General features: G+C 45.6%; 1 protein-coding gene across 8 annotated transcripts in view; it reads left to right on the top strand.

Annotated features, from left to right (window-relative positions):
• Positions 1 to 22,695, top strand: part of GULP1 (GULP PTB domain containing engulfment adaptor 1) — a 2,424,202-nt gene that overhangs the window by 1,229,778 nt on the left and 1,171,729 nt on the right. The window lies entirely within an intron of this gene.

Below are 22,695 nucleotides of genomic sequence, written 5' to 3'. Positions count from 1 at the left end.
TAAGTTTACTCAGTGTTTGCTAGTATAATGGCTTAGTAACAATGAGTATGAGTGTGCAATGCAAGCAGACGTGCTGCAAATATCTTTGCACTAGTGGGACAATACAGAAGTCCAACAGCCACGTTTAGGATGCCACTAAGTTTACTCAGTGTTTGTTAGTATAATTGCTTAGCAACAATGAGTTTGAGTGTGCAATGCAGGCAGACGTGCTGCAAATATCTTTGCACTAGTGGGACAATACAGAAGTCCAACAGCCATGTTTAGGATGCCACTAAGTTTACTCAGTGTTTGCTAGTAAAATGGCTTAATAACAATGAGTTTGAGTGTGCAAAGGGAAGGAGGGTACAGTGGCAGGGTTGTGGGTCTGGGTAGAGGAAAGGAAGCCTCCCTTTCTATCCCTCCTAATGGGGAAATGCAGTGAGGAAATCCCTGACCTTAGCTACACAGACGCTGTCATCTTGTGTAGCTGTTAAAATCTTTTTTCACTGCCCTGACTGTCACCTATGGCTCTGACCCTGCCGGTATTAGCCCTTAGAAGGGATGAAAGAAACTTCTATCCTTATTCTGTATAGCGCTGTGTATAGAGCGTACACAGCAGTTTCGGAGACAAGAGCTACGCCGGCGGTGACTGACACCAAGACGCAGAAGGCAGATAATGGCGTGCTGGAGGAAAATGTCCGTTTTTATAATGCAGGGACATGTGACATGGACATCCTATCACACATGTCGTTGCTTCTCTGGCTAAAAGTCCACTTAGCTGTGTGTGTGTCTGGGATTGGCTGACATGCTGGCCCGCCCCACTACACGCGCACACTTTTGGAAGGAAGACAAGGAAAAAAAAAAATGGCCATTATACAAACAGCAGTGATCTGAATGCGCTGTTCCTGCACACTATACACTGAAATTTCATAATAGTGTGAGTCACAGAGTGACTTACACTATTACAGCGGAAAGCCAGCTAGTAATTAGCTTGTCTTTTTGCTGCTAGAACCGTTCTCGAACGTATCTAGAACTATCGAGCTTTAGCAAAAAGCTCGAGTTCTAGTTCGATCTAGAACAGCCCCCAAAATCACTCGAGCCGCGAACTGGAGAACCTCGAACCGCGAACCGCGCTCAAGTCTACTAACCTCTAATCAGTTAGACAAGACATATTCTGCTTTGAAGGGATCTACAGTTGTTCTACTTCAACAGCTTACTTATATCAATCAAAAATAGAAAGAAATATCCAGCATCCACAAAATGAATGAAGTGGTAAAACTTAACTTTAATGACTCTCCATAAAAATAGGGGTGATAGAAAAGTTATAAAAACTTCTCCATGGTTTTCTAACTTTTTTATCATCCTTAAAGGCCGCTTTACACGCTGCAACATCGCTAGCTGATGCTAGCGATGTCGAGCGTGATAGCACCCGTCCCTATCGTACGGCCGATATGTGGTGATCGCTGCAATAGCGAACATTATCGCTAGCGTAACCCGCACATACCTGCTCTGCAACGTCGCTGTGACCGGTGAACCGCCTCCTTTCTATGGGGGCAGTTCGTTCAGCGTCACAGCGACGTCACTAAGCGGCCGCCCAATCAAAGCGGAGGGGCGGAGATGAGCGGGACGAACATCCCGCCCACCTCCTTCCTTCCTCATTGCTGGAGGGATGCAGGTAAGGAGAGGTTCCTTGTTACTGCGGTGTCACACGTAGCGATGTGTGCTGCCGCAGAAACGAGGAACAACATCGTTACTGCAGCAGCAACGATATTTGAGAATAGGGGGGCATGTCACCGATTAGCGATTTTGAACGTTTTTGCAACGATTCAAAATCGCTAATAGGTGTCACTCGCAACGACATCGCTAAAGCGGCCGGATGTGCGTCACAAATTCCGTGACCCCAATGAGATCGGTTTAGCGATCTCGTAGCATGTAAAGCCACCTTTAGTCTGGTGATCTGCCTATGGTACTCTTACCTAAGCTTCATTACATACTCAATAGAATATAGAAAAGAGTACCATTTACCCACCATGGAAAATAGGACAACAAAGTGACTAGTCGGGCAGGATTTCAACAATCGGAGACATCTCAAATTCTCTTAAAGGGAACCTGTTATGTAACAAACACTATTAAAAGGAAATGACAGAGTCCCCATACCCTCCTCCTACCCACTAGCATTTATATACTTATTACTATAAACTCTGCCTAAGGAACTCTTTTCAGCTTGACACCTAAACACATTTTGAAAAAAGGTCGTTATAAAGTATTTTTTTCATATATAAATTAGCCTTTAAACTATTCGTTGAGCCATTAGTTCCCCAGACTAGTTGACCCTCTCCACATATTATCACATCCCATGTGGGTTAAGCAAAAGGATCGTCACTCGCATAAATATTTGCTGTGGTTTTTTTTATTTTATGCCATGAGTAAAAAATAAAGCAGTACAGAGACGTGTTTTGGTCACAAAAATAGAACTTCTTCAAACCATGCCAGGCACCAGAACACCAGAACTGGTGCATCACAAGACACACACACTAAAATAGTTTATTTGATAAAACACCTCCTGACTCTATCACTGCTTCACTAATTTATAAAACAAAACAAAAAATCAGAAAATGCAGGTCTGATGTAGTTCAGGGTTTCTGATGTAGTCCTGGGAATGTGACATAGTCCACAAATGGAAACCTAAAAAAAAAAGAGACAAATGAGAACAAGAGACTGTCCCTCATTCACCAATTTAATCGAAAGCAAAGTGTCCAGGTCCGATGTAATCCAGCAGTTCCCACAACATTCCTCAATTACGTAAATCAAAAGCTATGGAGCCTCAGAATGAGGTTCTATAGACTTTGAACAGCAGCCACTCCCAGCTCACACTGTGCTGTGCAACAACCAGTGACTGTGCAGAGCAGTGGCATCATAAACATCACTGCTTATCACTCTGATGAGCAGTAGTGTCAGGAATGTCACCACTTATCATTCTGATGAACAGTGGCATCAGGAACCTGACATCACCACTCATCACAGTTGCCGTGTCTCACGGAGAGCAGCATAAGTCAGGAGTGGCTGCTGTTCAAAGGCTATAAAGCCTCATTCTGAGGCTCCATAGCCTTCATAAATTATACTTTGGATGCATCATTAATATCAGATTCAAGTCTGTCACATTGAATTCCCACCAAGCATCTGTCTTCCTCTGTAGTGGTGGATAGATGTAGTAAATGGAGTATAACAGCACCATTCATTGTTTGATAGTCATTCGCAAGGATTACAACATCTAAGTGAGTGGAAACTGAGCTTTAGTACCTGGAAACAGACACTGCACAGTAAATGGAGAAAATGTGTTGGAACCCCACCATTGATTACTAATGATCTATGTTCTATGTCAGAAAAACATCAGTTTTTGCCTTAATGCAATAGTTTTAGTGTATCTGAAACTTGTTAAGCTGTACTAATAAATTTGTGATGTTTTATATCCAAATGGTTGGATACCTTCATAAAATTTGTCTGCATCTCAAACCGAACAGAGCTTTTACTTTATACTTTTTACTTTTACTTTTTACTTTTACTTTCCATGCCAAGGATCTTCACAGCCAATCTACGGGAGCTTATGCTATTTGTACTTTGTGCATAAAAATATTAATCCATTAACATAATATGATACAATAACATTGAAAGGTGGCAGGTATTAGCTACCTGCAGTTCATCGCTTACATCCCTTACAATCAGCATTTTATACTCTTTTTTTTTTTTTTTTTTTTTAAGCCCTGCAGCATGAAAAAATGTATAGTTTCCAGGTACTAAATCCTATACTGTAGGTTTGTTGGACATGAAGCAGTATAACATATCTTCAATTCATTGAAAACACTTCTGTTTGTATGTCTGTGTGTTAAAGATAGGACCTAAATGATCCCTTTTTGGATCTGACCGCTGTTCCAAATTAAAATATCGTGTGTGCACGTCGAAAAAGAATAATAATTAATTGAATCAATTATGAGTCTTCCTCTCACGACAGACGCTGAGGCAAGACTGAACTTTATTCTTTGAAAAAACTCCTAGACCGAGCAGTAAGGGGGTGTAAACAAAAGTTTTAGTCCAATCAAATATCGTAGGTTGGGGCTTCATGACATAGAGAGATCTGCACATCCTCTTCTTAATTGGACAGTCCAGGCTTTTAAGAATTCCTTTGTTCATCTGTCCCTGGTTCAAACAGGATACGGCAGCCATCTTCAAATTACATATGCTAGTATATACTGTCTCCAAGGAAAATCACTAAATATGCAATATACCTATATACATGTTAGTAAAAAACAAAAGCATACATATAGTTTACATCTTACTAAACTATATACCTGAGTCTATGAAATGGCTGAATTAAGTATTTTTTTATACTCAATTCTTATCCTCAACAGTCCCCCCTAAAGACTTATTTCTGCCATTTTTGAAATATAAGGGTACTGTGTTCCCTAAGGAAGAGAGGTAGAAAAATCTGTTGAAAAAACCTGCCTAACTGAACGTTGAGGCATGGGCGGAAAGGGGAAAGGGGTTTTCTTCACCGGTTTGAGACCAAGGACTCCTAGGCGAGTCCTCACCCTTTGTAGTTGGACTTTCCCATGTCTCAAGGTTCTCTAAGTCCTCTCTTCTAACTGTTCCGGCAATAATGGTCTGAGACTGTACAGGTTTTTTTTTAAAAGGATAAGTGTGAGCAGAACGCTCAGTGCAGCTCTGGTTGGTTGACCCTTTTGCAATGCAAGGTGTGGATCCATAGATTTTTCTGCGGATTTGATCGGCCTTATCTAGTGTTGACTCATGGCTCTTTCTCGCTTGCCCTTTAGGATCAATCAGTGTCCTGACTGGAGACCATATACTACTAGCTCTGATTTAAGATCTGGAATTGGAAAATACACCTGTTTATCACACTGTTTAGTCAATCATATAAAAATTGTACATGCCTGAGCTACACCAAAAAACATCTTACATAAAAACCTGTTTATTATGAAAAGAAAACAAAACATACATTTTATTCACAATTTGCCAGCTTCCACTTTTCTATAAAAATATACACTTTTTTGTAAACCCATTTTTTTACATACCACCTTCATGTGCTTCTCAGCAATAACGTCGTTTTCTGCACTGGAATGCCTCTGACCAAACCTGGAGAGAAATCTACACAACACGCACAGACTTGCATACAACGTGCTCATGATATACATCTATAATCAGTTTGCAGTCTCTAAAAATGGGTAGAGCAGGTGCAGGGTGTTTCTGCGGACTCTTTACAGTTTTTTTTTCTCACTTCGTTTTAGGCACATGTCTGACAAGACTGGGTGAACCTGCTCACCTGGGTACTGAACCTTGGTGTCACCAAAGCACACACTGATATCCATCTTACACAGATTTTAGTCCATAGGTTACCTGGGCCATCATTAAGAAGAGCTCTCATGGCAGAGAAAGCTTATCGCCCTTCATCCACAGACCTTCCTCAGTCAGTCAGCTCCCTGCATGTCACACTCCATTCCTTGTTAATTTGCTTGTTCCTGTAGGGATTTAAGAACACAAGGAGTGACAAAAGTCACTGATGTGACAAGTGCCATGAGGTATGGTCCATATTGGTGAAAGACTCTCAACTCTAGGCCCGTTCACTGCTTCTTGGTCAGCTGCACCTGTGCGGGAATCTCCATCCGATTCCATCAGCTCAGATCTAGACTTTCTCTTCAGCATACGTAGCTCATTTGACAACAGGAAAAAATCTACAACATACATGCACATCTAAAAACTCTTACCCACTCCTGTTCTACCCATCTAGAGAGGCATTTAATGCGGCACTGCCTCCTGTACCCATAGGATTGGAGGGAGTGGTCGAATTTAGACTACCTCATGTTGTGCAATCCGCAGCATATCCAGTGTAGAATCGACCAACATCAGATTCCATCTATAAAAACAAAAACTAAAAAAATATACGTTAGATCATTCTTATAACTTTAACTCTGATCATAATACAGTTAGTGGTCATCTATGCTTAACATGACTGAGAATACTAAATAAATAAACAAATAAACATATAAGACAAGACTTTCCTATTTCAGTTAACAGATATGCCTCATAGTAATCTAATAAACATAACCTGTGGGGGAAGGGTCAGCTTCAAAACCTATCTAATATGCCTGCTGCGCCCTCTACTGTTGGAGAATATAATTATTACCTTCATCCCCTCTTGTTTAATTGATTATTTATTTACCAATGTAACAAAATTCAGAGTTTTTATGCTGGTATTCCCTGAAAGAAAAAAATAAAACAGCAGGTAATAACTTAGCTACATGCTAGAAACTAAAACTGAACAAACACTGAAAATAACGTATATCTGACAACACTATACATTGCTGGGGAATTTTAAAACCTTACAATAAACAACACTGTATCCATAAAGAAAAGAAAACCTTTGATAGTAAAAAAATAACTGAAACATGGTTGGGTAACAGCTGTGACTAGGTGGCTAACCTGCAAAAAGAAATATAAATTGTTTAAAAAGAATCGTAAAAACAGAAAAGAGGATAGAGTCACAAAATAAAAAATGGATTTGATACCTTCTGACATTAGTGGGGGTAAGTCGTTTAAGATTTTTTAGATTAACTAATAGTGATGAGCGAGTACTAAAAAGCTCGGGTGCTCGAAGCTCGGGCCGAGCCTCCCAAGATACTCGTGTACTCGGCCCGAGCAACGAGCCCAATGTTATCCTATGGGAGACCCGAGTATTTTTGTGAAATGACCACCGGCAGCATGTAGAAACCCTAAAAATGGCACAAAAGTCTCCGAAGAGTGCTCAAATGACATGGCAACAGCATGGGGAAGACCCCTTGAAGCATTTATCACTCAAAAGTCACAGCTGTGAACAATTTTGTCCGCGTTTTACGCCATTTTTACGGACTCACCAGAAAACATTCCAAAATGACACCAAAATGAATTTTCATGGCGGAAATGTTAAGGGCACATACCCAATAGTGAGATAGAGCTAATGTATGTTACTTTTTGAGATCAATACATGAAAGATTTTACGTAAAACATTGTGTGGCACTCCGATGTCCCTGAGAAGAGACGTACATAAAGGCCTCTGAGTCTAATGTGCCCATTTTGAGGAACTGAGTCTTTGTAGTATTTTCCTTTGCCAGGGCAGTCCAAAATTTTGAGGTTCACCAATGACCCTGCATACATACGTGCATGAGGGCCTGTAAACCTGAAGTGCCCATTGGAAGGAAGTGGGTCTATTGTAGTATAGCCCTTAGGCACGGCAGCCAAAAATTGGGAGGCTCCACGTTGTCCCTGGATAGAGACGTGCATGAGGGCCTGTAAACCTGAAGTGCCCATTGGAAGGAAGTGGGTCTTTTGTAGTATAGCCCTTAGGCAGGGCAGCCAAAAATTGGGAGGCTCCACGTTGTCCCTGGATAGAGACGTGCATGAGGGCCTGTTAACCTGAAGTGCCCATTGGAAGGAAGTGGGTCTATTGTAGTATAGCCCTTAGGCAGGGCAGCCAAAAATTGGGAGGCTCCACGTTGTCCCTGGATAGAGACGTGCATGAGGGCCTGTAAACCTGAAGTGCCCATTGGAAGGAAGTGGGTCTATTGTAGTATAGCCCTTAGGCAGGGCAGCCAAAAATTGGGAGGCTCCACGTTGTCCCTGGATAGAGACGTGCATGAGGGCCTGTAAACCTGAAGTGCCCATTGGAAGGAAGTGGGTCTATTGTAGTATAGCCCTTAGGCAGGGCAGCCAAAAATTGGGAGGCTCCACGTTGTCCCTGGATAGAGACGTGCATGAGGGCCTGTAAACCTGAAGTGCCCATTGAAAGGAAGTGGGTCTATTGTAGTATAGCCCTTTGGCAGGGCAGCCAAAAATTGGGAGGCTCCACGTTGTCCCTGGATAGAGACATGCATGAGGGCCTGTAAACCTGAAGTGCCCATTGTAAGGAAGTGGGTCTATTGTAGTATAGCCCTTTGGCAGGGCAGCCAAAAATTGGGAGGCTCCACGTTGTCCCTGGATAGAGACCTGTTAGGTTCTTAGTGCCTCCGTGCTTGCATTTAAAAACCGCACGTGTGTGCCTGTTGGTGGCAGCTTTCCGCTGCACTTGTGTGCGTTTTGCAAAACCTTGGATATAACGCACAAGTCTAGTGAATACACATCAGCACAGCATTGCAAAATGCGCAAGGGTGTTGTCAACGAACAAGGAAGTGGACGTGATGGTGGTGCAGGCAGAGACCGAGGTCGTGTGCAAGCTCTAATTTCGCCACAACAAAGGGCCACATCTACTCGCTCGCACGTCCTGTCCCAAATTCTTGGGGACCGCAGCAGTATACCGCTCTTGAACCCAGACCAGTGTCAACAGGTTGTTAGTTGGATAGCGGATAATGCTTCCAGTGAGATTGGCACTACCACAAACACTCTGTCTTCCACACGGTCAAGTGTCAGTAGCCGTGATACTGCACCGCACATTTCAGAACCTGATCCTCCTTCCTACCACCAGGCCGAGTACACGTCCACGGACATTACTGATCCCACACTTGGACACTCGGAAGAGCTGTTCGTTCACGTTTCCATTCACACATTCTGGCCTCTCGCTAGCTCCTGTTGAAGTGGGCCATGACGAGATTGTATGTACAGATGCCCAAATATTTGAGCAGCCACGTTCTCATGAAGTTGGCAACGTGTCTCAACAAGGGGTGGACGATGATGAGACACAATTGTCAGGAAGTCAGGAGGAGGAGCAGGGTGCGGAAGAGTAAGACGATGTGGTGGATGATCCAGTAACTGACCCAACCTGGCAAGAGGATATGCAGAGTGAGGACAGCAGTGCACAGGGGGAGGGAGGCGCAGCATCCCAACAGGCAGTAAGAAGCACAATTATATAACGCACAAGTCTAGTGAATACACGTCAGCACAGCATTGCAAAATGCGCAAGGGCGTTGGAAAGGAACAAGGAAGTGGACGTGATGGTGGTGCAGGCAGAGGCCGAGGTCGTGGGCAAGCTCTAATTTCACCACAACAAAGGGCCACATCTAGTCGCTCGCACGTCCTGTCCCAAATTCTTGGGGACCGCAGCAGTACACCGCTCTTGAACCAAGACCAGTGTCAACAGGTTGTTAGTTGGATAGCGGATAATGCTTCCAGTCAGATTGGCACCACCACAAACACTCTGTCTTCCACACGGTCAAGTGTCAGTAGCCGTGATACTGCACCGCACATTTCAGAACCTGATCCTCCTTCCTACCACAAGGCTGAGTACACGTCCTCGGACATTAATGATCCCACACTTGGACACTCGGAAGAGCTGTTCACGTTTCAATTCGCACATTCTGGCCTCTCGCCAGCTCATGTTGAAGTGGGTCATGAGGAGATCGTATGTACAGATGCCCAAATATTTGAGCAGCCACGTTCTCACGAAGTTGGCAACGTGTCTCAACAAGGAGGTGGACGATGATGAGACACAATTGTCAGGAAGTCAGGAGGAGGAGCAGGGTGCGGAAGAGGAAGACGACGTGGTGGATGATCCAGTAACTGACCCAACCTGGCAGGAGGCTATGCAGAGCGAGGACAGCAGTGCACAGGAGGAGGGAGGCGTAGCATCCCAACAGGCAGTAAGAAGCAGGGTGGTGGCCCCAGGCAGACGTCAGGCAACTGTTCCCCGGAACAACACGACACAAGGTGCTTGTACAAATGTTAGGTCTTCCCGAGTCTGGCAGTTTTTTAAGTTGGCTCCAGATGATTCTAAAAAGGCCATTTGCAACACCTGCCGTGCCAGCATCAGCAGGGGTACCAAAACTAGCAGCCTGACCACCACCAGCATGATCAGGCACATGTCAGCCAATCACCCGACTTTGTGGGATGTACAACAGAGTCGAGGAGCAGTGCTTGCTGATGTCACTGCTACGTCTTCGCTTGTTGTGCATGCGAGCCAATCCCCTGTCCATGCTGCCCGCGAACAAGCCTCCTCCGGCCCTGCACCTGCAGTTGCCCACGCAGAAATAACACCATCATCAAGCACGTCCTTGTCCCAGCGCAGCCTTCAGTTATCCATTCAGCAAACCTTTGAACGCAGGCGCAAATACACTGCCAACGCCCCACATGCCACACTTCTAAATGCTAACATTTCGCGACTGCTTGCGCTGGAAATGTTGCCTTTTAGGCTGGTTGAGACAGAAGCATTCCGCGACCTTATGGTGGCAGCTGTCCCACATTACTCGGTCCCCAGCCGCCACTATTTCTCCCGGTGTGCCGTCCCCGCATTGCATAACCACGTGTCACAAAACATCACACGTGCCCTGAACAACGCTGTTTCAGCCAAAGTCCACCTAACCACAGACACGTGGACAAGTGCATGTGGGCAAGGCCGCTACATCTCGTTGACGTCACACTGGGTTAATATTGTGGAAGCTGGGACCCAGTCTGAGCGAGGGACGGAACACGTCCTTCACACACCAAGTTTTGCAGGCCCTACCTCAGTCAGGGTTTCACCCACACTCTACAGCTCCGGAATGTCATGCTCCTCAGCCTCCTCCTCCTCCTGCGCATCCTCATCCACTTTACCCTACACACCAGTCCCAAGCTGGAAGTGTCGCGGGCGGAGGAGGGGACGCTGCGCTCTCCCACTGCTCGGGTCCGGCTGCCGCTGCTCTACGGCTGCTGCTGCTCGGTGGCTCGAGCGATGGCCGGATCCCGGGGACTCGAGCGGCGCTCATCGCCCGTGAGTGAAAAGGGGTCGTTTGGGTTTTAGGGATATTGTCCGTGATGCCACCCACGGTTGTGGTGATTGTGTGGACACCACCGCTGCTCTGGCCCTGGGAGACGAGTGCCCTTGGTGGTGGCGGTGTCTCCCCTTCACGGTTGGACGGTTGCCTTCTATCGTGACTTGGCTGTTTGGAAACCCTGAGGTCCCCTTCACTAACGGATTTGGCAAATTCACGGCGACACCAAGCCTTGCCGGGATCCGAAAGGCCCCTGCCAATGGTGCTGGCTTCTCTTTGTATACCGGTCCGGTACGGCCGGGTCACCACCCGTCCACGGTCCTTACGGCAGACTCCAATCGGCCTCCACTGCAGACGGTCACCACATCCTGCCAACCTTGCTGTCCTGTCCGGGCCACACACCCGGACCAACTTCAGGCTCTTTGCTGTCACTTTTCTCCTCTCTACTACTTTCCTCCTTCCACTTCCTTAGCTTAACTCTCACTGCCTGTGTTTTCCCTCCTCCTTGGTGGGTGGAGACCAACCGCCTGGCTCCACCCCCTGGTGTGGACAACAGTCCCTGGGGAAGGCAACAAGGATTTTGTGTTTTGACTATGATATGCCTGCAGGGAGTGTGGGGTGTGTAAGTGTTGTGCTCTGTGGCCCCTGGCTTGTCCAGGGCGACACAGAAGCACTGCAGCACTGCCTCGGCGAAGCAGCAACAGGCTGTGCTGAAGCTAATCTGCATAGGTGACAAACCCTACAATGCAGAAGAGGTGTGGACAGCTCTGAAACAGCAGGCAGATCACTGGCTCACACCTCTGAACCTAAAGCCAGGAAAGGTCGTGTGTGACAATGGCCGGAACCTGGTGGTGGCTTTGAGGCGAGGCCAGCTGACACATGTTCCATGTGTGGCCCATGTGCTCAACCTCGTGGTTCAGCGGTTTCTAAAGTCATACCCAGAGCTGTCTGATCTGCTGGTAAACGTTCGCCGCCTGTCTGCACATTTTCGAAGGTCACCTACTGCTTCAGCCGGCCTTGCATCTTCCGGCTCACAGACTGGTGTGTGATGTCCCCACGCGTTGGAATTCAACTCTGCACATGTTGGTCAGGATATGTGAGCAGAAGAGGGCAGTTGTTGAGTACCTGCATCACCTAAGCCGTCAGGAAATGGGTCAAACTCCACACATAACACCTGAGGAGTGGAGATGGATGTCCGACCTATGTACCATCCGCCAAAACTTTGAGGACTCCACCAAGATGGTGAGCGGCGATGACGACATTATTAGCGTCACCATACCGCTTCTCTGCCTTCTAAAATGGTCTCTGCTCAAAAAACAACCTTGATGCATTGCAGGCGGAGCGCGATGAGTTTGAGCAAGAAACAGTAGTGGGTGTGGGTGATAACACACAGCCCAGCCTCGTCTCATCACAACGTGCAGTGGAGGACTATGACGAGGAGGAGGATGAAGACATGTAGCAACTCTCTGGCCAAATTGAGGATATGACATGCAGTCATATCCTCGGTTCAGCGTGGCTGGCCAGAGGACAGGGTAGATGATGAAGAGGAGGAGGAGGAGGAGGAGGACAGCATGTTCAGTCATCGTGTTGGTCAGGATACTGAAGTGATGGCTGTTAAGAGTCTGGCACACATGGCTGACTTTATGGTAAGCTGCCTGTCTCGTGACCCTCGCGTTAAGAACATCTTGGCCGACAATCATTACTGGTTGGTAACACTGTTAGACCCACGCTAAAAGGAGAACTTTATGTCTGTTATTCCCGAGGCGGAGAGGTCAGGAAAAATGCAGCAGTTCCAGAAGGCCATAGTCACGGAAGTAGGCAAAGCATTCCCCTCACAAAACGCTAGCGGCATAGGTCAGGAATCAGTGGACAACCAAGGCATATAGCCGAGAGGGGCACAAGTCCAATCCGCCAGAGGTAGGGGAACAGTCTTTAAGATGTGGGACAGTTTTCTAAGCCCCTCACATACCACAGCCCCTGAGGTGCGGGGTAGTGCCACAAGAAATCCTAAGTTTGCCCAGATGCTCAAGGAGTACCTTGCAGATCAAACAACTGTACTCCGACATTCCTCTGTGCCTTACAATTAATGGGTATCCAAGCTGGACACATGGCATGAATTGGCTCTCTACGTTTTGGAAGTCCTGGCCTGCCCTGCCGCTAGCGTTTTGTCAGAGCGTGTTTTTAGTGCCGCAGGTGGAATCATTACAGATAAACGCACCCGCCTGTCAACTGTAAATGCTGACAGGCTGACTCTGATCAAGATGAACAAGGGTTGGATTGGGCCAGACTTCACCACACCAACAGCAAATGACAGCGGAATTTAAAGTTTGTAACGGGATTTTGCCATGTACCTCCACTCACCCATGGTAACACACTTCTGGACTTTGGCTAATCGCTGGACTGCTCCTCCTTCTCCTCATGCGCCATCATGATGACCGTTACAATAGTTAGGACGTTGTTTCAGGTATACCCCAGTGGTAAATTTTTTCGCCCATTCTTTCAGAATGGGCATTACGGCAGGAGACCCGCTCCTTTGCAATGGAAACAATGTTTTGAGGCCCTCATGCACATCTCAATCCAATAACGCTGCCACCGACAGGCACACACGTGCGGTTTTTAAATGCAAGCATGGACGCAATAAGAACCTAACAGGTTTTTAGGAGCGACAATTACTGAGAAGTCTGACACTATCAGCCACTGCTGACTGACGTGTATTATACACTACACTTGTGCGTTATATAATAGTTTGGTAAAAACGCACACAAGTGCACCTGTACGCTGCCACCGACAGGCACACACGTGCGGTTTTTAAATGCAAGCACGGACGCAATAAGAACCTAACAGGTTTTTAGGAGCGACAATTACTGAGAAGTCTGACACTATCAGCCACTGCTGACTGACGTGTATTATTCACTAGACTTGTGCGTTATATAATAGTTTGTGAAAAACGTGCACCTGTACGCTGCCACCGACAAGCACACACGTGCGGTTTTTAAATGCAAGCACGGACGCAATAAGAACCTAAAAGGTTTTTAGGAGCGACAATTACTGAGAAGTCTGACACTATCAGGCACTGCTGACTGACGTGTATTATACACTAGACTTGTGCGTTATTTAATAGTTTGTGAAAAACGCACACAAGTGCACCTGTACGCTGCCACCGACAGGCACACACGTGCGGTTTTTAAATGCAAGCACGGACGCAATAAGAACCTAACAGGTTTTTAGGAGCGACAATTACTGAGAAGTCTGACACTATCAGGCACTGCTGACTGACGTGTATTATACACTAGACTTGTGCGTTATATAATAGTTTGTGAAAAACGCACACAAGTGCACCTGTACGCTGCCACCGACAGGCACACACGTGCGGTTTTTAAATGCAAGCACGGACGCACTAAGAACCTAACACAGGTTTTAGGAGCAAAAATTAAGAACTCTGACACTATCAGCCACTGCTGACTGACGTGTATTATACACTACACTTGTGCGTTATATAATAGTTTGGTAAAAACGCACACAAGTGCACCTGTACGCTGCCACCGACAGGCACACACGTGCGGTTTTTAAATGCAAGCACGGACGCACTAAGAACCTAACACAGGTTTTAGGAGCAAAAATTAAGAACTCTGACACTATCAGCCACTGCTGACTGACGTGTATTATACACTACACTTGTGCGTTATATAATAGTTTGGTAAAAACGCACACAAGTGCACCTGTACGCTGCCACCGACAGGCACACACGTGCGGTTTTTAAATGCAAGCACGGACGCACTAAGAACCTAACACAGGTTTTAGGAGCAAAAATTAAGAACTCTGACACTATCAGCCACTGCTGACTGACGTGTATTATACACTACACTTGTGCGTTATATAATAGTTTGGTAAAAACGCACACAAGTGCACCTGCACGCTGCCACCGACAGGCACACACGTGCGGTTTTTAAATGCAAGCACGGACGCACTAAGAACCTAACAGGTTTTAGGAGCGACAATTGCTGAGAAGTCTGACACTATCAGGACTGTTTTAGACTGTGTACACCAGCCCCAGATATGATGAAGGCTGGTATATGGTCACCACTAGGAATGGCTATATACCCTGCCTGCCTGCCTGCCTGCCTGTATACTGCTACAATAGTCCTGACAAGGACTCTTTTGGTCACTAGCCTGTATTCCAACCTGGCTATACCCTGCCTGTATACAGCAACAATAGTCCTGAGAAGGACTCTGCTACTGTACTCCGACCTGGCTATACCCTGCCTGCCTGTATACAACTAGAATAGTCCTGAGAAGGACTTTTGGTCACACTGTTTGCAGCCCTGATACGGAAATAGCTATAAAGGGCCGCAAAACTTTCCCTGAAGCAGCGACACTCTCCCTGCACTGACTGTCTGGATAGCTGTGAGCAGAGCACAGCGCGCCCGCCGGTATAAAGGCTCGGTCACGCTGTGCAGGCCGGCCAATCACTGCAATTCCACAACTAACAGGGCTGTGGCATTGCAGTGGTCTGCCAGCCAATCCCTGCATGAGGGCTGGCTCTCAAAAGAGCGCCAACATGCAGGGATGAAGACCACGAGTACAGCACGAGTATCGCGAGATTACTCGGTCCCCGCCGAGTAGACCGAGTACAGTGATACTCGTGCGAGTACCGAGTAGTAACAAGCATGCTCGCTCATCACTATTAACTAACACAATACAAAGATATATATTTACCTACCTCTATTCTATTTTATGATATAATGCTGCAGGATTTCTAAAATACCAATTGATTGTATGTGGACAGATATCTTTATATTTATCAATGCTGTAAAAGTTTCACTTATTTATCTTTGACTTGGATTTATGGGATAGCTGAGTAAACAAATTTACTGTTTAAATGTTTTACGTATATACCAGAAAACACCTCTCATCGGGGATGGGTGGAGAGCTTTGGACAAAGACCCATTGTGAGGGGCATGGCTTATGAGGTGTACTGCCATCAGTGGGTGTAGCAAGATGGCCGCCACAGGAAATTCCAGGCACCTGACTTCCGAGTGTACGTCCATATTAGGACTCCATGGGTGTTGTGGGAAGGGCAAAAGCTACGGACGGAGCCAGAGGTGTTACTTGTAATGACTGTAAACTGGTTTGCATTACAGTATAGAAATGAGAGGCTTGATTACTACCAGATATAATGACTTCTAGAGAAGAACAATGAGGAACAGCTAAAGAGAAAGCATTAGTAATTCTACAAACAGCAACATACAGTGAATGGGGTCTTTGTTCTTCATTATAAACTCACTGGGGATTAATATGAGTTGCAGCCTGCCATCTGGTGGTCGTCCAACTACTTTACACAATTCTTTACAATCTTTCATATACATTTCCACTCTTTTTTTTCTTTTCTTTTCCTAACTAGGGCAACAGCGTTCTCAGCTCCTACTAAAAAAACCACATGTCCTTTTGAACAGAGAGTATACAAAGTGCTCTAATTGGACCGGCCGGCTGCAACGGAATCCTTTCTCGCCTCGTCTGTGCATCTAATGCGCAGACAGTGACGCATGTCTGATACGCAGGAGAATACGCTAATTCCAACACCTTTAAATTACCCAAGCTGGAATCCTTTCCCGCCTCATTATGAAGACCTACCCCCTCATAACAGTGGCTCACATTTATTACTAAAACGCAGGGGATATGCTAATTCCAACATTTTACCTGAACCCTTCCCACACCTCGCCTATTTTTTATTTTTTTTTTCAAATAGGCAGTGGCGCGTGCTTATTAGTAAACAAACACAGGGGGGATACGCTGGTTCAAACACTTCTGTTCAAAAACAAACAATTGTAAAATACTAAAAAACACATAAGCCAACTAGTTTCTATTCCAATCCAAAACGAACTGTGATGCCTGCAAACAGTTCACTCTGTCTTCCGCTTCCCTCTTCAGCTGCTCCTAAAGAATTCCTCTCTCGCAATCACCCACACACAAGTTCCCCCTCCTTCCTTCTTTCTCAATGTAAAGGCAAGGGGTAGCTGACCCCCCTTTCTCCTCACTACGAGCAGATGTCTGGGCTATCTTCCCCCCTCCTTTTCTTTCTTTGTTCTTAGTGGAGAAATGCAGCCATGTGGGCAATGACTAACACACACTGACCCCCCCTTTTTCCCTGCTTTCTTTTGTTCTCAATAAAGAAATGCAGGGACGTTGAACTGCACAGTTTCCAGACCCCCGGTCTGTCCCTGTTTAAGCAGCCAGTGGGGGACTGACCCCCCTTCCTGTTGCTAGTGATTCCAACAACTACAGACAATCAACTCTTTGAGAACTAAGTCAGGAGAATTTACAGGCTTTCTATGAGGCTAAAAACCTGTGTTCACTAGACTTGTGCGTTATTTAATAGTTTGTGAAAAACGCACACAAGTGCACCTGTACGCTGCCACCGACAGGCACACACGTGCGGTTTTTAAATGCAAGCACGGAGGCAATAAGAACCTAACAGGTTTTTAGGAGCGACAATTACTGAGAAGTCTGACACTATCAGGCACTGCTGACTGACGTGTATTATACACTAGACTTGTGCGTTATATAATAGTTTGTGAAAAACGCACACAAGTGCACCTGTACGCTGCCACCGACAGGCACACACGTGCGGTTTTTAAATGCAAGCACGGACGCACTAAGAACCTAACACAGGTTTTAGGAGCAAAAATTAAGAACTCTGACTCTATCAGCCACTGCTGACTGACGTGTATTATACACTACACTTGTGCGTTATATAATAGTTTGGTAAAAACGCACACAAGTGCACCTGTACGCTGCCACCGACAGGCACACACGTGCGGTTTTTAAATGCAAGCACGGACGCACTAAGAACCTAACACAGGTTTTAGGAGCAAAAATTAAGAACTCTGACACTATCAGCCACTGCTGACTGACGTGTATTATACACTACACTTGTGCGTTATATAATAGTTTGGTAAAAACGCACACAAGTGCACCTGTACGCTGCCACCGACAGGCACACACGTGCGGTTTTTAAATGCAAGCACGGACGCAATAAGAACCTAACACAGGTTTTAGGAGCAAAAATTAAGAACTCTGACACTATCAGCCACTGCTGACTGACGTGTATTATACACTACACTTGTGCGTTATATAATAGTTTGGTAAAAACGCACACAAGTGCACCTGTACGCTGCCACCGACAGGCACACACGTGCGGTTTTTAAATGCAAGCACGGACGCACTAAGAACCTAACACAGGTTTTAGGAGCAAAAATTAAGAACTCTGACACTATCAGCCACTGCTGACTGACGTGTATTATACACTACACTTGTGCGTTATATAATAGTTTGGTAAAAACGCACACAAGTGCACCTGCACGCTGCCACCGACAGGCACACACGTGCGGTTTTTAAATGCAAGCACGGACGCACTAAGAACCTAACAGGTTTTAGGAGCGACAATTGCTGAGAAGTCTGACACTATCAGGACTGTTTTAGACTGTGTACACCAGCCCCAGATATGATGAAGGCTGGTATACGGTCACCACTAGGAATGGCTATATACCCTGCCTGCCTGCCTGCCTGCCTGTATACTGCTACAATAGTCCTGACAAGGACTCTTTTGGTCACTAGCCTGTATTCCAACCTGGCTATACCCTGCCTGTATACAGCAACAATAGTCCTGAGAAGGACTCTGCTACTGTACTCCGACCTGGCTATACCCTGCCTGCCTGTATACAACTAGAATAGTCCTGAGAAGGACTTTTGGTCACACTGTTTGCAGCCCTGATACGGAAATAGCTATAAAGGGCCGCAAAACTTTCCCTGAAGCAGCGACACTCTCCCTGCACTGACTGCCTGGGTAGCTGTGAGCAGAGCACAGCGCGCCCGCCGGTATAAAGGCTCGGTCACGCTGTGCAGGCCGGCCAATCACTGCAATTCCACAACTAACAGGGCTGTGGCATTGCAGTGGTCTGCCAGCCAATCCCTGCATGAGGGCTGGCTCTTAAAAGAGCGCCAACATGCAGGGATGAAGACCACGAGTACAGCACGAGTATCGCGAGATTAGTCGGTCCCCGCCGAGTAGACCGAGTACAGTGATACTCGTGCGAGTACCGAGTAGTAACAAGCATGCTCGCTCATCACTATTAACTAACACAATACAAAGATATATATTTACCTACCTCTATTCTATTTTATGATATAATGCTGCAGGATTTCTAAAATACCAATTGATTGTATGTGGACAGATATCTATATATTTATCAATGCTGTAAAAGTTTCACTTATTTATCTTTGACTTGCATTTATGGGATAGCTGAGTAAACAAATTTACTGTTTAAATGTTTTACGTATATACCAGAAAACACCTCTCATCGGGGATGGGTGGAGAGCTTTGGACAAAGACCCATTGTGAGGGGCATGGCTTATGAGGTGTACTGCCATCAGTGGGTGTAGCAAGATGGCCGCCACAGGAAATTCCAGGCACCTGACTTCCGGGTGTACGTCCATATTAGGACTCCATGGGTGTTGTGGGAAGGGCAAAAGCTACGGACGGAGCCAGAGGTGTTACTTGTAATGACTGTAAACTGGTTTGCATTACAGTATAGAAATGAGAGGCTTGATTACTACCAGATATAATGACTTCTAGAGAAGAACAATGAGGCACAGCTAAAGAGAAAACATTAGTAATTCTACAAACAGCAACATACAGTGAATGGGGTCTTTGTTCTTCATTATAAACTCACTGGGGATTAATATGAGTTGCAGCCTGCCATCTGGTGGTCGTCCAACTACTTTACACAATTCTTTACAATCTTTCATATACATTTCCACTCTTTTTTTTCTTTTCTTTTCCTAACTAGGGCAACAGCGTTCTCAGCTCCTACTAAAAAAACCACATGTCCTTTTGAACAGAGAGTATACAAAGTGCTCTAATTGGACCGGCCGGCTGCAACGGAATCCTTTCTCGCCTCGTCTGTGCATCTAATGCGCAGACAGTGACGCATGTCTGATACGCAGGAGAATACGCTAATTCCAACACCTTTAAATTACCCAAGCTGGAATCCTTTCCCGCCTCATTATGAAGACCTACCCCCTCATAACAGTGGCTCACATTTATTACTAAAACGCAGGGGATATGCTAATTCCAACATTTTACCTGAACCCTTCCCACACCTCGCCTATTTTTTATTTTTTTTTTCAAATAGGCAGTGGCGCGTGCTTATTAGTAAACAAACACAGGGGGGATACGCTGGTTCAAACACTTCTGTTCAAAAACAAACAATTGTAAAATACTAAAAAACACATAAGCCAACTAGTTTCTATTCCAATCCAAAACGAACTGTGATGCCTGCAAACAGTTCACTCTGTCTTCCTCTTCCCTCTTCAGCTGCTCCTAAAGAATTGCTCTCTCGCAATCACCCACACACAAGTTCCCCCTCCTTCCTGCTTTCTCAATGTAAAGGCAAGGGGTAGCTGACCCCCCTTTCTCCTCACTACGAGCATATGTCTGGGCTATCTTCCCCCCTCCTTTTCTTTCTTTGTTCTTAGTGGAGAAATGCAGCCATGTGGGCAATGACTAGCACACACTGACCCCCCCTTTTTCCCTGCTTTCTTTTGTTCTCAGTAAAGAAATGCAGGGACGTTGAACTGCGCAGTTTCCAGACCCCCGGTCTGTCCCTGTTTAAGCAGCCAGTGGGGGACTGACCCCCCTTCCTGTTGCTAGTGATTCCAACAACTACAGACAATCAACTCTTTGAGAACTAAGTCAGGAGAATTTACAGGCTTTCTATGAGGCTAAAAACCTGTGTTCACAACTCAGCAATAAAGACAGACGGTCAGATCCTTTTTAACCCTTACCCAACACCTATGGGTGTGGGGTTTATTTTCCTTTGTTCTAGATTACCGGCAAAAGATAATAGCCACGTTAGGGTATACGTCAACCCCTGCCTCAGTTCAGAGATCAAACCCTTCGCCACAGACCGTCGAATCAAAGGTAAATCATCATATACATTATATATGACACCTACCTGCGATATTTGAGTGATCAGCTCTGTCGGCGGCCTCTGGGTATTGGGAAACGATCTCCTGGATCCAAGAGAGAAGTTCGGCCAATATTTCTTACGGCAATCTCAGCAGTGCCTCCAACTGTTAAAGATAGGACCTAAATGATCCCTTTTTGGATCTGAACGCTGTTCCAAATTAAAATATCGTGTGTGCACGTTGAAAAAGAATAATAATTAATTGAATCAATTATGAGTCTTCCTCTCACAACAGACGCTGAGGCAAGACTGAACTTTATTCTTTGAAAAAACTCCTAGACCGAGCAGTAAAGGGGTGTAAACAAAAGTTTTAGTCCAATCAAGTATCGTAGGTCGGGGCTTCATGACGTAGAGAGATCTGCACATCCTCTTCTTAATTGGACAGTCCAGGCTTTTAAGAATTCCTTTGTTCATCTGTCCCTGGTGCAAACAGGATACGGCAGCCATCTTCAAATTACATATACTAGTATATACTGTGTCCAAGAAAAATCACTAAATATGCAATACACCTAAATACATGTTAGTAAGGACAAAAGCATACATAAACATGTGTGTTAGTTTACATCTTACTAAACTATATACCTGAGTCTATGAAATGGGTGAATAAATATTTTTTTATACTCAATTCTTATCCTCAACATGTGTTGTGTGTCCTGTGGGCGGTCCTATTCAGTGATTCACAGTTTCCTCTTTATACACAGTCATACAGGTAAGGCTGGCAATCACTGAAAAGGACCGCTCACTGAACTCATGCATATAAACACCAGGGATTTCAACGACTAATATGTATGTTTTACTGAAACAAAAATGTGTATCAATCTGCTCAGCTCCTCCTGCTACAAATTATCTTAGCTGCAAATCAGATACAATTTTCACTGTGATGGTTCCCCTTTAATGAGAGGTATAGATACACACCTACACTATGGGGGCAATTTATCAAAGTGTTTTCACTAGAAAACTGGTATAAAGCACTTTGAAAAGTTGCAAATTTTAGCGCAATGTAGAGTTGTACAATTTTTTTGCGACCGCATTTCAAATACAGTTTTCAGCAACTCCACCAAAATGGACAGAACTGGGGAAGAGTTGTGGGTTGTGGGGTGGCGATACCCGTCTTTCAAATGTATTAAAATTGGTGAAATACGGAGCTACACACTATTGATAAGATGTACTGAATTCATTAAGTGGCATGTGCCTGTTAATGAATTCAGCGTATCTTATTTTTCAAGTCCTTCATTAAGAGTGGTCTACAAAAAGCTGGTCTAAATGAATCATGGCCTATATGTATATTGTAAGTAAGAAATTTTGATGCCTGTGGAATAGCTCTTCCTGCTAAAATTATGTATTTAAGGGAGGATCGGAGGCTAGTGTTAAGACCGCTTTACATGCTAGGACATCGCTAAAGTGATGTCGTTGGGGTCACGGAATTTGTGACGCACATCCGGCTGCATTAGCGATGTCGTTGCGTGTGACACCTATGAGCAATTTTGAATCGTCGCAAAAATATGCAAAATCGCTAATCGGTAACATGCTCCCCATTCCCAGTTATCATTGCTGCTGCAGGTACAATGTTGTTCATCGTTCCTGCGGCAGCACACATCGCTATGTGTGACACCGCAGGAACGAGGAACCTCACCTTACCTGCGGCCGCCGGTAATGAGGAAGAAGGTGGGCGGGATGTCACGTCCCGCTCATCTCCGCCCCTCCGCTTCTATTGGGCGGCCTCTTAGGGACGTCGCTGTGACGCCGAACAAACCACCTGCTTAGAAAGGAGGCGGTTCGCCGATCACAGCGACGTCGCTAGGCAGGTAAGTAGTGTGACGCGTCCACGTGATTTTTTGCACCACGGGCAGCGATTTGCCCGTGACGCACAAACTATGGGGGCGAGTACGCACGCTAGCGATCTCGCTAGCGAGATCGCAGCATGTAAAGCGACCTTTAGTCTATACACAAAAGGTATATCATCTAGT

The sequence above is a fragment of the Anomaloglossus baeobatrachus genome, chromosome 7, assembly GCF_048569485.1.
Source record: "Anomaloglossus baeobatrachus isolate aAnoBae1 chromosome 7, aAnoBae1.hap1, whole genome shotgun sequence".
Lineage (NCBI taxonomy): Eukaryota > Metazoa > Chordata > Amphibia > Anura > Aromobatidae > Anomaloglossus > Anomaloglossus baeobatrachus.
The sequence above is the reverse complement of the archived record's forward strand: the minus strand, read 5'-3'. Positions and strand labels throughout refer to the sequence as shown.